Source organism: Heloderma suspectum, chromosome 14, assembly GCF_057233095.1.
Source record: "Heloderma suspectum isolate Gila_16-S chromosome 14, 16-S_ref, whole genome shotgun sequence".
NCBI lineage: Eukaryota > Metazoa > Chordata > Lepidosauria > Squamata > Helodermatidae > Heloderma > Heloderma suspectum.
Window position 1 is genome coordinate 23,359,606 of NC_139471.1, and position 13,058 is coordinate 23,372,663.

General features: G+C 48.8%; 1 protein-coding gene across 1 annotated transcript in view; it reads right to left on the bottom strand.

The window, feature by feature from the left end:
- DAB2IP (DAB2 interacting protein) overlaps positions 1-12,746 on the bottom strand; it is a 259,030-nt gene extending 246,284 nt beyond the window's left edge. The window contains exon 1 of the mRNA XM_084821269.1: positions 12,387-12,746. The gene's annotated coding sequence lies outside the window, so the exon portion shown is untranslated. The remainder of the gene's footprint in view (positions 1-12,386) is intronic.
- Positions 12,747-13,058: the final 312 nt, after the last annotated feature.

A 13,058-nucleotide genomic window follows, 5' to 3' on the forward strand; every position in this document is an offset into this window, starting at 1 on the left:
GCTGCAACCTTGGCTTCGAAGCGACTGAAACAACGTGCCGTGTGGAATGGGTGAAGGGTGCTTTGGTCGGGCGATGTGGCACCTTTGCCATAACCAAGCTGTAAGCACACTGGTGGTGATCCCTCTTTCTCTCTTCCGCTCCCTAGATCCCGCCTCATCCAAAAAGCTGCATGTCTAACCATTTAGCTCCCCTTCCCAACAGAAACAAGCTAGTCCACACTACGGATGTGCCAACAAGCGATATTTGTGTTCACTCAGATTCTCTGAATAGCGGCTTGCTGTTGATCTGCCCGCAATTTGCGCTTGCAGTTGTGATCTTTGTCCATTTCACACAAACGGGAAAATTACAGGAAATGAACGGGCTTGAATGTGAAGGTTGTGCAACCTGCCCCCAAAATATGTGCAAATTTCCAAAGTGGCATACATTTCCCCCATAGACTAAAGCATGAAATGGCACACTGTTAAAGTTGAGCAATTACGAACTTTTATCTCATCAAAATGTGCTTTTTTTTCAAATGCAAGTGCATGTTCGAAGGTTTGCAAATATTTTCAGCAGACATAAGAACATAAGAACAGACCTGATGCTGGATCAGATCAAAGGTCCATCTAGTGCAACATTCTGTTCACACGGTGGCCAACCAGCTGCCCACGGGAAGCCCACAAGCAGGACACAAGTGCAACAGCATCCTCCCACCCATGTTCCCCAGCAACCAGTGTACATAGACATACAGCCTCTGATACTGGAGGTGGCATATAGCCATCAGGACTAGTAGCCATCTTTAGCCTTATCCTCCTCCAGGAATTTGCCCAACCCCCTTTAAAGCCATCCCAATTGGTGGTCATCACCACGTCTTGTGGTAGCAAATTCCATAGCTCAACTCTGCACTGTGTGAAGAAGTAGACGTGTTCTTCTGCTTGTGCTGGCATTTGGGGTTGTGAATAGGGCATCCTTACATGTTTTGTCAAGAGAAGCTAAATCCTCATGCATCTCTAGTCCACTGCCCAAATCTCATGCTCTCAATTCCCCCATCATGTGATTCCTCTTCTTAAATCCCTCCCCTGCCTTCTGAACCACTCGGTGATCCAGTACAAGCTTCTTTACTTTGCCACCGTTACCTCTTTGCTCTTGTATGTATGTATGTATTTAAGAAAAGTATTTTTAGCCTTCTCCTCAGCCAAAAAGCCCTCCTGGACCAGACAGTTCCTGCCCACAGCTTTACAATCTGAACAAGACACAGCACACAAGGAAGAAGGGTTGGGGAGGGGAGAGGAAAAATATAAGTAGATTTTCAGCAGGGTCTGTGGAATGGCCCTACTTACCTGCTCATTTACCAAAGGGGGAGGGGGCTGGAGCTGGGCCTGGCATTTGCTTTGCCTGCTCCTGTCTGCCTCACTCCATCTTCTTTCCCACAGGGCCACTCTCATAGCTCGACACATCCCTGCCTGTGACCTTCGGTCCTCCGGCTCTACCGCCCTCTCGTTTGAAGGTCTCCTGATAGAGTTGTCTGAGAAATTTGTTCCGTCCAGGTTTTTAATGTTAATGTACCAAATTTGCACCTGCCAAACCAACAAGCGAACTGGAGCAAAGCCCCCACTGAAATCCACCCTTCCCTGAATTTAGCACTACAATTTTTGTTCACAAAAATGCCCCCCAAAATGTGCGCATCAGGAGAAAGTGTGAACAAAATAGTGCACGACAGCAAAAATGTGCAAAGAAACACATCATGGTCAGGAAAACAGCTTGCCAAAAATGTGTACATTAGCAAAATGTGCATACAAAAATACATTGATTAGGCGAAGTGGACACAAAAATACCTAGGCATTTTCATGGAGACATTTAAAAATCAAATTTGTACACTGATTCAGCATTGGGCTGAATCTAAGGAAAAGTGAGAAATGGAACAGAAGCAAAATTGGCATTGTCCCTGTTGCTCCCTTGAATGACTCTGCATCTCATGCATGGAACTGCCTCCCAGAATACCTCCAGGACATTATACCTCTGATATCCTATTCCAACCACACCTTTTTGACAAAATCTTCAGCATCATCCCTTACTCCCCTGGTCTGTAACCAGCCCTAAAATGCATGGAACAGAATGAACCACACTTTGTTTATCTGATGGAGTGCCCGCCCTGCAAAAGGTGGCTTGCAAGCAGTTAACATTACAACCACTCAGATCAAAGTAGAAACATTGAAACTGTGCAATACAGAAGAGCAGCAGAAAATCAGCCAGCAGGATTAAAGAAAAAAACACAAAGTAGCATCAAAGCAAAGGGACAAGGATTTAAAAGCTGGGCACCAAAATGATCTCAAGGTAAGGCTTGAGTGGAGCACTTCAATTTCCCTGCTTGTCTATTCCTACCTCCATTCCACCCCCACCCTGTTTCTCCTCTGTTGAATTTTAGATTAGAAGCCGCTTGGAGCAGCAATTTGTCATGTGCAAAGTGCCGGGTGCTCTGCAAAGTGCCATGCGCGTGGATGGTTGCGAAGTGGCATCATTCTAGGGCATTGTGGGTATTTAAACATGGCAGTCAGCAGCAGCAGTGAGAAGGAGGAGTTGGAAGGAGCGCTGGTAAGTTCCGTGCCCCCGCCCTCCACATTCAACCCATCCCTTGGAAAAAAAGCTGAAATGGTCCCTCCGGACCATGGGGGCAACAGAAGAGGGATTTTGTCATCCTGAGAAAATAAGCCCAGTCCCTGGAGAGGCTGTGCTGGGGTTAAAGGGATGTGGCTAGAAGAGGAAGGGGTAGGACTTTTGGACTGCCAGTGCAGTTATTCCTCTCCTCCTATTGCGGATCCCAAAACACACAGCTCCTTTGCAAACCAATAAATATTGCAATGGTCTTTATTAAAAATGAAATAAAACACCACTCTCGGGATGACGCCACCATGCCAATTCCCAGATGCCAGCTTGAGTTTAGAAGCAGGAAGCCTCCAGGTGGCTGCTTTGTCTGATGAAGCCCTTGTTTTTTTAACAACACCATCAGAAAAGGAATGGCAAGGTGATGGGCACTGTTCAGGACCACATCTGGCATGGAACGCTGCATTAGGAAAACCAGTTAAAGTGAATTTATTTTCTGACTTTCCCCACTCCCTTCCAAAACTGGCTTTTCCTCCAAAGCTAACTTGGCCCGCAGTTTCCAGGAGAGAATCCTGACAAGTGGGACTCCCATCTTGGCTACGCCATCCCCGAGACGACACTGGAGAAGAACACGCAGAGCGCGTCCGTTTTGTGAATGCGTGTGCTGAAGGACACTGACAAAGTGGAGTGTGTCCAGAAAAGGGTGGGCAGGATGGGGAGAGATCTGGAAACCGCATCCTGTGCAGACCAGTTGAAAGAGCTGGGTATGTTTAACCTGGAGAAGAGAAGATTAAGGGGAGACATGAAAGCAGTCTCCAAAAATCTGAGGGCTGTTGTGCAGAAGGTGGAGCAAAATCATTCTCTGCTGCTGCAGAGGGCAGGACTGGAACCAATGGGTGGACATTGCAGGGAGGCGGATTTTGGCTAAACATTAGGAGAAGCTTCCTAACAGTGAGAGCTGTTCAGTAGTGGAATGGAGCTGGTGGGCTCTCTTTCATTAGAGGGATTTCAACAGAGGCTGGGAGGCCATTGAGCAATGGGTTGGATTAGATGACCTCCAGGGATCCTTTCAGCTCTATGATCCCATGAATTAGGAAAGGATCACAGCCCCACTAGGCTCTAGACCACAGAGAAATGCAGCCCTCAATACAATGTGCATTGCTCACAAGCGTTGCGCCATAAGAGACCCTGGGAACTGCACAGGATGTCCCTTCAGTTCCATCATGGAAGAAAGTGAGGACAAACCTTGTTACTGTTAATAACCTTAACATCCTTGTTAATAACCTTGTTATTGCTGAGACAAGTGTTTCTCAGCTGATAACTTTGGGCTTAAAGGGGGGGGCGAAAAGGGAAGCAAAAAGCATCACCATTTCCTGCTGTTGATGTAGTTCTACAACAGAGGCAAGGAGAACTGTTCCTGGTGGCTGCTACCTCCCCCCCCCCCGATGAAATCCCCTGGGAAGGACACCATGTCATCATATACTGTCATTTAGGGAATGACACCCATCAGCTTCCAGACTCTGGGAAGAATTCTTTTTGCTGCCAGTGCTGATAAGGCACTGATATCTGCCAGCATTTTGTGTCCGTTCCCCCCGCCACCGCCCAAATTGCTGAAAATGGAGGGAGGATTTTTGGCTTGGGCCCTGTGAAAATGAAATCATAAATAATGTGGGGCTAGTTCAGACATGCATGTTTTACTGCTTGATGACATGCAAAGTCTGCATTGTTGCGCAGTCCCAGAGTAGTGCTACTCCAGTGTGGTTTCCTTTGGAGGCAAGAGCACTGGAGACGGATGGGCATTTTTGTAATATCCCACGTCAATTTGATTGGGTAGAACTAGGGATGTCAGAGAAATCTGCAACAGATTGAAATGAGTTTGGATTTTGATGAATCCAACCCGTGGATTCCACAGTGGATTGGCTTTTTCCAAGTCATGTACATTCCCTGGACCTGAGGACTGTTTTCTAACTTGGGGGGGGGGGATTTGCGCACCTGTGCGAGTGTGCATTAGCGCAAATGCGCATTTGCAAACAGGAATGAAATTTGCGTACCTAAAATCCAATTCTGTCGATGAGCACACAATGGAACAGAAGATGGCTGACAATCCACAAAACACAGACAGAACAGATTTAACAAAATCCATGCATCCCTAGGTAGAACACACGTTGAACCATACACCGATAGGAATAAAACATCCATTTGCTGGCATCCTCCTAATTGTTCCATCGTATTAGAAATGCTCCCCAGGAGACACACTCGAGTCTCAAAAGGCATCACTTATAAAAACTCCCGTCTCTGGAATTAAATTTTGGATGAGCCACTTGAAAGCAAGCGGGGAAGAATCTTTCAGAAGCTTGTGCGAGCTCTGACGCCTTAATCGCAAGAGCGCAGAGAAGTTGGCACAGGACTGGCATCAACCCTCGCTCCGGGCCGTTATCCTGCTCTGCCCAGCGACATTTCTGCTGTGTGCTAATCATGCTCTTCTCCATATCCCCACCATTGGCACCTCTAATCCCTCCTTTACAGACTGTTAACTTCACTGGTTTCCGAGGCCATCCGTGTCATTACGGAGAGATTTGGAAGGTTTTAAGTTAATAACACACTGCTGAACTCGTGGATGCCATCCAGCACACTAAGCCCCCCAAATCGGCTGTGATCTAGAGCCAATAAGTGGACAAATGAAAGTATAATCTGTGTATTGCTGGGACGCACACCAGAAATGTCTGCTCACTTGCAAGGAGGAGGAAGCAACCTCTGATAAGACCAGGTGGCTCTGGAAGCGTTGCTCTGCTGCCCGTAATAACGGCACTGCCTGCTTATGGAGTCTGGCCACTGGCTGGGGAACAGAGCCCATAGTAGGGTGATGGGACTGGGGCTCAAAAGCTCAAAGGTGGCACACTCATTGGCTTTCTCCCCTGCCCGCCCCCCCCAAGAGAGAACAGCCAGAGGTTGTATGCAGTAGCAGCTGCCTGGGGACGTGGAGTTTAAAAGTCATTGCATGGGCTGTCGCATCTTGCAGGGGTGCTTGTGTCTGGCTTAGTGAGGAATTCGTTGGGACCATATTGCAAAGCAGACCCGCCTAATCTGCAGCTCGCCCACACTGATACACAGATCAGAACGTGGCTTGCTTAGGAATCCGGCCTTTGCCGAATCCCACAAGGCGGTCCGAGGGCCCCCGTTTACTCTCCCCAGGCCCGGTCTGTTTTTTAACACAGATGCCAGCTGCCTGGGTTGGCTGCAAAGCACAGCTGCAAAGGCCCCTGGGAGCAACAGCACGGGGCGCAGTGCTCCGAGGCACTGTGCAGGGGGAGGGGCGGGGGGAAGAGCCACCCGCAGGCCTCCCTCTGGAACCCCACAGCACATGGAACAATGCCCGGATCATTGCTGTAGAGACACATGTGCACGAAGACACACACACACACCGTGCTCAGCATCCAGAAAAGTGTCAGACTGGGGAAATGGTGCCATAGGGCAGCTTGGAACGCCCTACTGCCCTGATGGCACCTATCAATGATCATAACTAACACTTCCGAAGCACTGTTCTGGTATCCCAAGGTACGTGCGCAACACTTCAAAGGCTCCCTGCACCTCTATGAGAGGACTCTGCTCGCTTCAGCCACCCCAGGCGGGTTGGCCGAGCTTGACCGGCGGGCGTCCTCCTTCTCCAGGAAGGGTCTCAGGCCAAGCCCAGGGAGGAGAGGTTCTTCGCTGGCTGCTATTAGAACTGCCAAGTTCAGAGGCAGAATGCCGGGAAGATCAGACAAACAACCGCAGAGGGCGAGCACCAGTCAATTTATGCATAATTAACTTATGCAAAATTAACTGAAGGAATTCACGTCAGCAGGATGTGGTGAGGGCCACTCCCGGAGGTGCCAGAAGGGGGAGGCCAGGGCTGCCGGGCCCCTTTCAGCCCTGAGGCCAGATTCAGCATAGGAGGAGCTCTGGGGGGCCATGCTCCAGTGCTGGGTGTGGCCAAAGGCAAAAGGGGAGGGGCCAAGATACAAAAAACACCAGCATCGTGTAGTGTGAAGCTTAGGGGAGGCGTTTCACCCTTTCCGAATGGGTGGGGCAGGGATGGGTAAAGGTCAGGAAACCACCAAAAGATCTGTGGTTGGGGGGAAAGGGGGTGTGGCCTGGAAAAGGATGTGGGGCCAGCTGGGAAATCCTGAAGGTTCTGATTGGGACTGGAGGTGGGCGAAATTCTGCACCTCTGGACTAGACAAATTCATAAGCAGATTTATGAGTAAAACGGACAGCTAAATGGACCCTCCATGATTTATTTATTTTATTATTTTTTTATTTATTAAATTTATTAATCACCCATCTGGCTGGTCACCCAGCCACTCTGGCCAATGTACAGCATATAATAAAACAGTTTAAAACAATAAAATTCTACAATAAAAACATTTTCTAAAATACCCTAACCAAATGCCTGCCTGAACAACCAAGTTTTTAATGCACAGCAGAAGCTCATTAAAGAGGGGGCATGGTGGAGTTCCCTAGGGAGGGAGTTCCACAGAGTGGGGGCCAACACAGAAAAGGCCCTCTCCCTCGTCCCCACCAGCCTAGCTGTCCTGGCTGATGGGAGAGAGAGAAGGCCATCCAAGGCTGATCTCGTTAAGTGGCCTGTCTGGTGTTGCTGGAGGCGCTCCTTGAGATAGGCTGGGCCGGAACCATATAGGGTTTTTAAAGGTCAAAACCAACACCTTGAATTTGGCCCGGAAAACAACTGGTAACCAGTGCAACTCCTTCAGCACTGCAGTGATGTGATCACACTGGTGGCTGCCTTTAATCAGGCGAGCCGCCGCGTTCTGTACCAGCTGCAGGTTCCAATCCATCTTCAAGGTAACCCCACGTAGAGCGTATTATAGTCTAAACGAGAGGAGACCAGGGCATGTACTACCGATGGGAGCAGATAGTCGGGAAGGAAGGGGCGCAGCTGCCATATCAGATGGAGCTGGTACAGCGCTGTCCGGCTCACAGCTGACATCTGAGCCTCCATGGACAGCTGGGAGTCCAAAATGACCCCCCGGCTGCGGACCTGGTCCTTCAAGGGTAGCCATACCCCATTCAACACCAGGTCAACATCCCCCAGCCTCCTCTTGTCTCCCACCAAAAGTACCTTGGTCTTGTCAGGGTTCAGCTTCAGCTTATTCCTCCCCATCCAGCCACTCACCGTCTCCAGACATTTGGACAGGGATTCTACGGCCAACCCTGGTGAAGATTTGAACGAGAGGTAGAGCTGCGTGTCATCCGCATATTGATGACACCACACCCCAAACCTCCTGATGATGGCCCCCAGCGGCTTCACATAGATGTTAAACAGCATCGGGGAGAGGATGGAACCCTGTGGCACCCCACAAGTGAGTGGCCACGAGTCCGAAACCTCCTCTCCCAGTGCTACCCTCTGGTACCTGCCGGAGAGGAAGGACCAGAACCACCACAATACGGTGTCTCCAATGCCCAACCCCTCCAGGCGGTCCAGGAGGATACCGTGGTCAACGGTATCAAAAGCTGCTGAGAGGTCGAGGAGAACAAGGAAGGAGCATTCAGATCCAGAGTCCTCCTCATATCATCCACCAAGGCGACCAAGGCCGTTTCTGTCCCATGCCCAAGCCTGAAGCCTGACTGAAATAGGTCTAGATAATCGGTTTCTTCCAAATGTGCCTTCAACTGCATTGCCACCACCTGCTCAATCACCGTGCCCCAAAATGGCAGATTTGAGACTGGGCGAAAGTTGTTCAGAACTTGGGGATCCAAGGAGGGCTTCTTTAAGAGCAGTCTTATCACTGCCTCCTTGAGGGCTGATGGCATCACTCCCTCCTCAGGGGAGGTGTTCACCACTGCCCTGATCCCCTCACCCAGCCTCTCTCTGCAGCCCATAATGAGCCAAGATGGTCAAGGATCAAGTAAGCAGGTGGTCGGCCTTACAGATGAAAGCACCTTGTCCACTTCATCAGAAGGAAGAAGCTGGAACCGATCCCACAAAACTGGTGTGCCACAGGCCGCCTCTTGCTCACTAACTGTATCCACAGCGCACGGAATAACACTCCTGATCAGAGACAGTCTACCTCCATAGGCAGGTTGATGGGGGAGAGGTGTGGCCTTCATATCTGGCTTGTGGGCTATTTGGCTATTGTGAAGAACAGGATGCCAGGCTAGATGGATATTTGGTCTAATCCAGCACCTACCTACCTACCTATTTATCTAGATTTATTTTAAATGTTCCTAGGGTGATGTCCAGGGCAAGAGCCCTGTCAAGGCAGCTTGCAACAATAAAATGCATACAATAAAAACTGATATGGTCATAAAAGAGTAGACATACATAAAAACAAGGAACGCCAGCATAATACAGAACCTATAACACAGTTGCAGCTACAAACCAGAAGAGTCCAGGAAAACATAATTGGGGGAGGCCAGAGTAAAGGAGTACATTTTCAGGGACTTCCTAAAAGGCTGCAATGGCGAGGCCTGGTGAGCCCCCAATGGCACCTTATTCTAGAGGTGTGGGGCCACTGCAGAAAAGGCCCTCATGTGGTTGACCACCTAACTGTTCTCACAGATGAGCAAGTGAGAAGGGTCTCTCTTGCTGATCTTAAAGTGAGGACAGGCTGACATAAGTGAAGGTGGCCCTTCAAGTAACATGGTCCCAAAACGTTTAAGGCTCTAACAGTCAAAAACAGCACTGTAAATTGGGCTCGGAAACACACTGGTAGCCAGGGCAGCTGATGCAGTAAAGGTGTTACATGATCTGATTGCCTCACCCATACCAACACTTGGGCAGCTGCATTCTGCGCCAGCTGACATTTCTGGACCGTCTTCAAAGACAGCCCCACACACTGCAGTAGCCTAGCCTGTGTCAGGGTTGCCTCTGAGCATATAGAGTGCCAGAGCAGTTCAGATTCTGAGGAAGAGCTGCAAGATGTGGGGGAGAAACTTTCCCAGGCTTCAGAGGCACAACTGGACGAACAGGCCCTCCCTTCACACATCCCCGTGAGTGACAGCAAACAGGGGGAGGCGAGCGAAAGACAACCTGAACTCTTAGACGCAAGGTGCAGACGCAGGCACAAGCGGGGAGTCTCAGGGGCTGAACTTCGGCTCTCTGCCCGATTGGCTCGGCGTCAACAGCTGTGCCTAGAGGTGTCACGGGAGAGGCAGAGAGTTTCCCCTCCCACCCCTTAAGTTAAGAGAGCTTGCCGCCTTTTCCCAAACGGAGACCAACTTTCATAGCTCCCCTCTGAACTTCTTGAAGGCTTTTCCTTTGTAGTCTGTGAGTCTCTAGCAATTTGCATCTGTATGCCTCATTAGGGTGAATGGAATTAAAGCCTCGGAAATGCAGCCTCTGGTCTGAGTGTTGATTTTGGCTACTGGAGTTTTCAGCAGGGCAAAAGGGGAATCCTGACAGCCTGGATGTCACTAGATAACCAAGGCAAGGTCCATCCTCTGCAGATACGGCCGCACCTGGTGTACCAGCCTAAGCTGGTAAAAAGCACTCCTGGACACTCCTGGTTTCCCCAGTTAACTCAGAGTCCAGGAGGACTCCCAGACTGCGCACTTGGTCTTTCAGAGGGAGTGCAACCCCATCTAAGACCAGTTGTAAACCTCCATCTGAAGTAGTTGGTTTCTCTATCCACAGTACCTCCGTCTTGTCTGGATTAAGCTTCAGCTTGTTCACTCTCATCCACCCCAAAATAGCCTCCAGACACCGGTTCAAAAGTTCCCCAGACTCCCTGGGACGTGCAGATGGAAACGAGAGGCAGAGCTGAGTATCATCCGCCTACTGAGGACACTTCAGCCCAAACCTCCGGATGACTTCCCCCAGCGGTTTCATGTAGATGTTAAAAAGCATGGGGAGCAGGATGGGACCTTCCAGCACCCCACAGGCTAATGGCCATGGGGTGGGACAAAAGTCACCCAGCACCGCCTTTTGTGCCCGCTTTTCCAGAAGGGCCAGAACCACTTTAAAACCGTGCCTCCTAAGCCCAACCCGGTTGGACAGTCCAGAAGAATACCATGGCTGATGGAATGGAAAGCTGCTGAGCAGTCCAGAAGAACCAACAGAGCTGCACTCCTGCTCTCCGCTCCCCATCGTAAGTCATCCAGGGAAGCCAAGGCTGCATCCGCGCCATGACCAGGCCAGAAACCATCTAATTTGGCAGCCATCACTATGTCTTGTGGCAAATTCATAGTTTAACTCTGTGCTGTGTGAAGAAGTCCTTCCTTTTATCTGTCCTGAATCTCCCCCCAGTCAGCTTCATGTTCTAGTATTATGAAGAATGGACAAAAACATCTGCCTACCCATTTTCTCCACACCAGGCATAATTTTGGACACCTCCATCATGTCTCCCCTCACCCTCCTTTTTTCCAAGCTAAACAATCCCAGCTGTTGTAACCTTCCCTCACAGGGGAGATGTTCCATCCCCTTTTAGTTGCCCTGTTCTGCCCTTTTCCCAGCACTAATTAGATAGATAGATAGATAGATAGATAGATAGATAGATAGATAGATACTAGAACTGTACACAGTATTCCAAGTGTGGTCGCACAACAGATTTCTATAAAGGCATTATTTATTTATTTACAAAATATATAAATCATTGTACATCTAAAAAAATTCCCAAGCAGTGAACAGTAAAGAGGGAAGGGGAATCTAAATAAGAAAGAATAAAAACATTTAAAATCAATTTATGATATTGGCAGTTTTATTTTTGATTCCTTTCTTCATGATCCCCAACATGGAAGTTGCCCTTAGTTTGCTTCTTGTCAGGTTTTATTATTGATAACCTCAAGGCAGTTTACAAAATCCAAAAATAAGCACTTGGTATTTATTTAAAATTTTATACTGTAGATTTAATCTTTTAAACTTTTATATGATGTTTTATTGTGTTGCATTTTATGGTCTTAATTGTTGTGAACTGCCCGGGGAACTTCGGCTATTGGGTGGTATAGAAATGTAATGTAATAAAATAAAATAAATAAGTCAAAGAAACACACATATAAAACATTCACCCATAAAGTAAAGTAGGATATAATATAACATAAAATACAACTAAAATTTAGTTTCACATAAATACATTTATTTCATTATGTTAAATGCTAGCCTCCTTGATTACTGGACAGAACAACAGGAAATAAAGAAAGAAATGCTGGAAAGAAAGAAAAGTAAAAGTGGAGGGCAGGGGAGCAGACCTGGGCTGCCAACGGAGCCTTGACCAGACATGGGAGGGCTTATACGTCTGGCGCCCATCCAATGAGAAGACCAGGCTGGGAGCCAATCCAAAACGGCAGACTGGGTAAGCCGTTTACTTTTGGGAATTTACTTGGGAATTTCCCAATTTACTTTTGGGAATTTTCTTTTGGCCAACAGAGCTACCTTCACTTTTTGTGTGGCCCCCTGGAAGTCCTTTCAAACTGGCCAACTGGCCAAGATGTTGGCCTCTAGACTTGACGAATTCATGTTTGCTCTAATCCTACCTTGAACTTGCCTCTGACAGGTTGTCCCACGGGCAGAAAATGTGCATAAGTAACAGCCCCAGAGGTCAAGAGGTTTCCCACAGAAGGGAGCAGCAGTAGGCATTGGCCAACAGAGGAAACAAAAGGAGAGAAAGAGAGAGAGAGAGAGAGAGAGAGAATGGGTTCGACAGGAGCCAGCTGGAATGCGTTAGCAAAAGCCGCAGCAAGTCAAAGGAAGGCCTCTGGAAACAGATTCTCTCAGCCAAGGTGGCGGGTGCGGGGAGGCCACATTGGAAGGAATGCATGCCTGCAAAAGTTAGAGCTGGCCGAAATGTCTCCTTTAAGAAGAACTCACCTAAGGAAAGCTTCTGTGCCCATCAGAAAGCCACATGCCTTGACGCCCCTCGCAACTTCGAAGGGAGCCGACTGGTGCGAGGGGATGACTTCATCGGATGCTGGAATGGCATTCAGTGCTGAACTCTGGAATGCTGTTTGAGGCAGCAAAGGTGGAGACAGGCCCGCTTGTGAACGGCCCAGAAAACGCCTCCAGAGACAGGGGCTTCAAAAGCTGGATCTGACTGCCCTTAGTTCGAGAGGCGGCTAGGGAAGAACCGAGCGAGTCCAAGGAGGCCAGAGAGACATGCTTGCATTCATGCCCATGGAAAAGCAAGAACGGACACACAACTTTGGGGCACCCGTTTCTCCTCAAAAGCATACCCAGCCAATGAAAGATGGGCTGTTTCGTCATATGACACTCCTGTTTGGCGTGATCCATTGGCAGAAGGATTTTGATACCTCCTGATCTCTTTAAAAGGGGTGGCGTTTCTGTCGAGTGAGGTGTGGAACTGGATTTACCTGTCCTTTATTCATCCTGCCTCTGCTGGAGAGCCCTCATTACCTTAACGAGTTCACGTGTTCCCTCCCAACAGTCGTCATCTGTGTAGCTGGATTGCTTTTTGCTCCAAAGAAAAACCGCAAAAAGAGAGGGAGATGTTACCTATTTTTCTACGTGCCCTGTGCAAAGAAT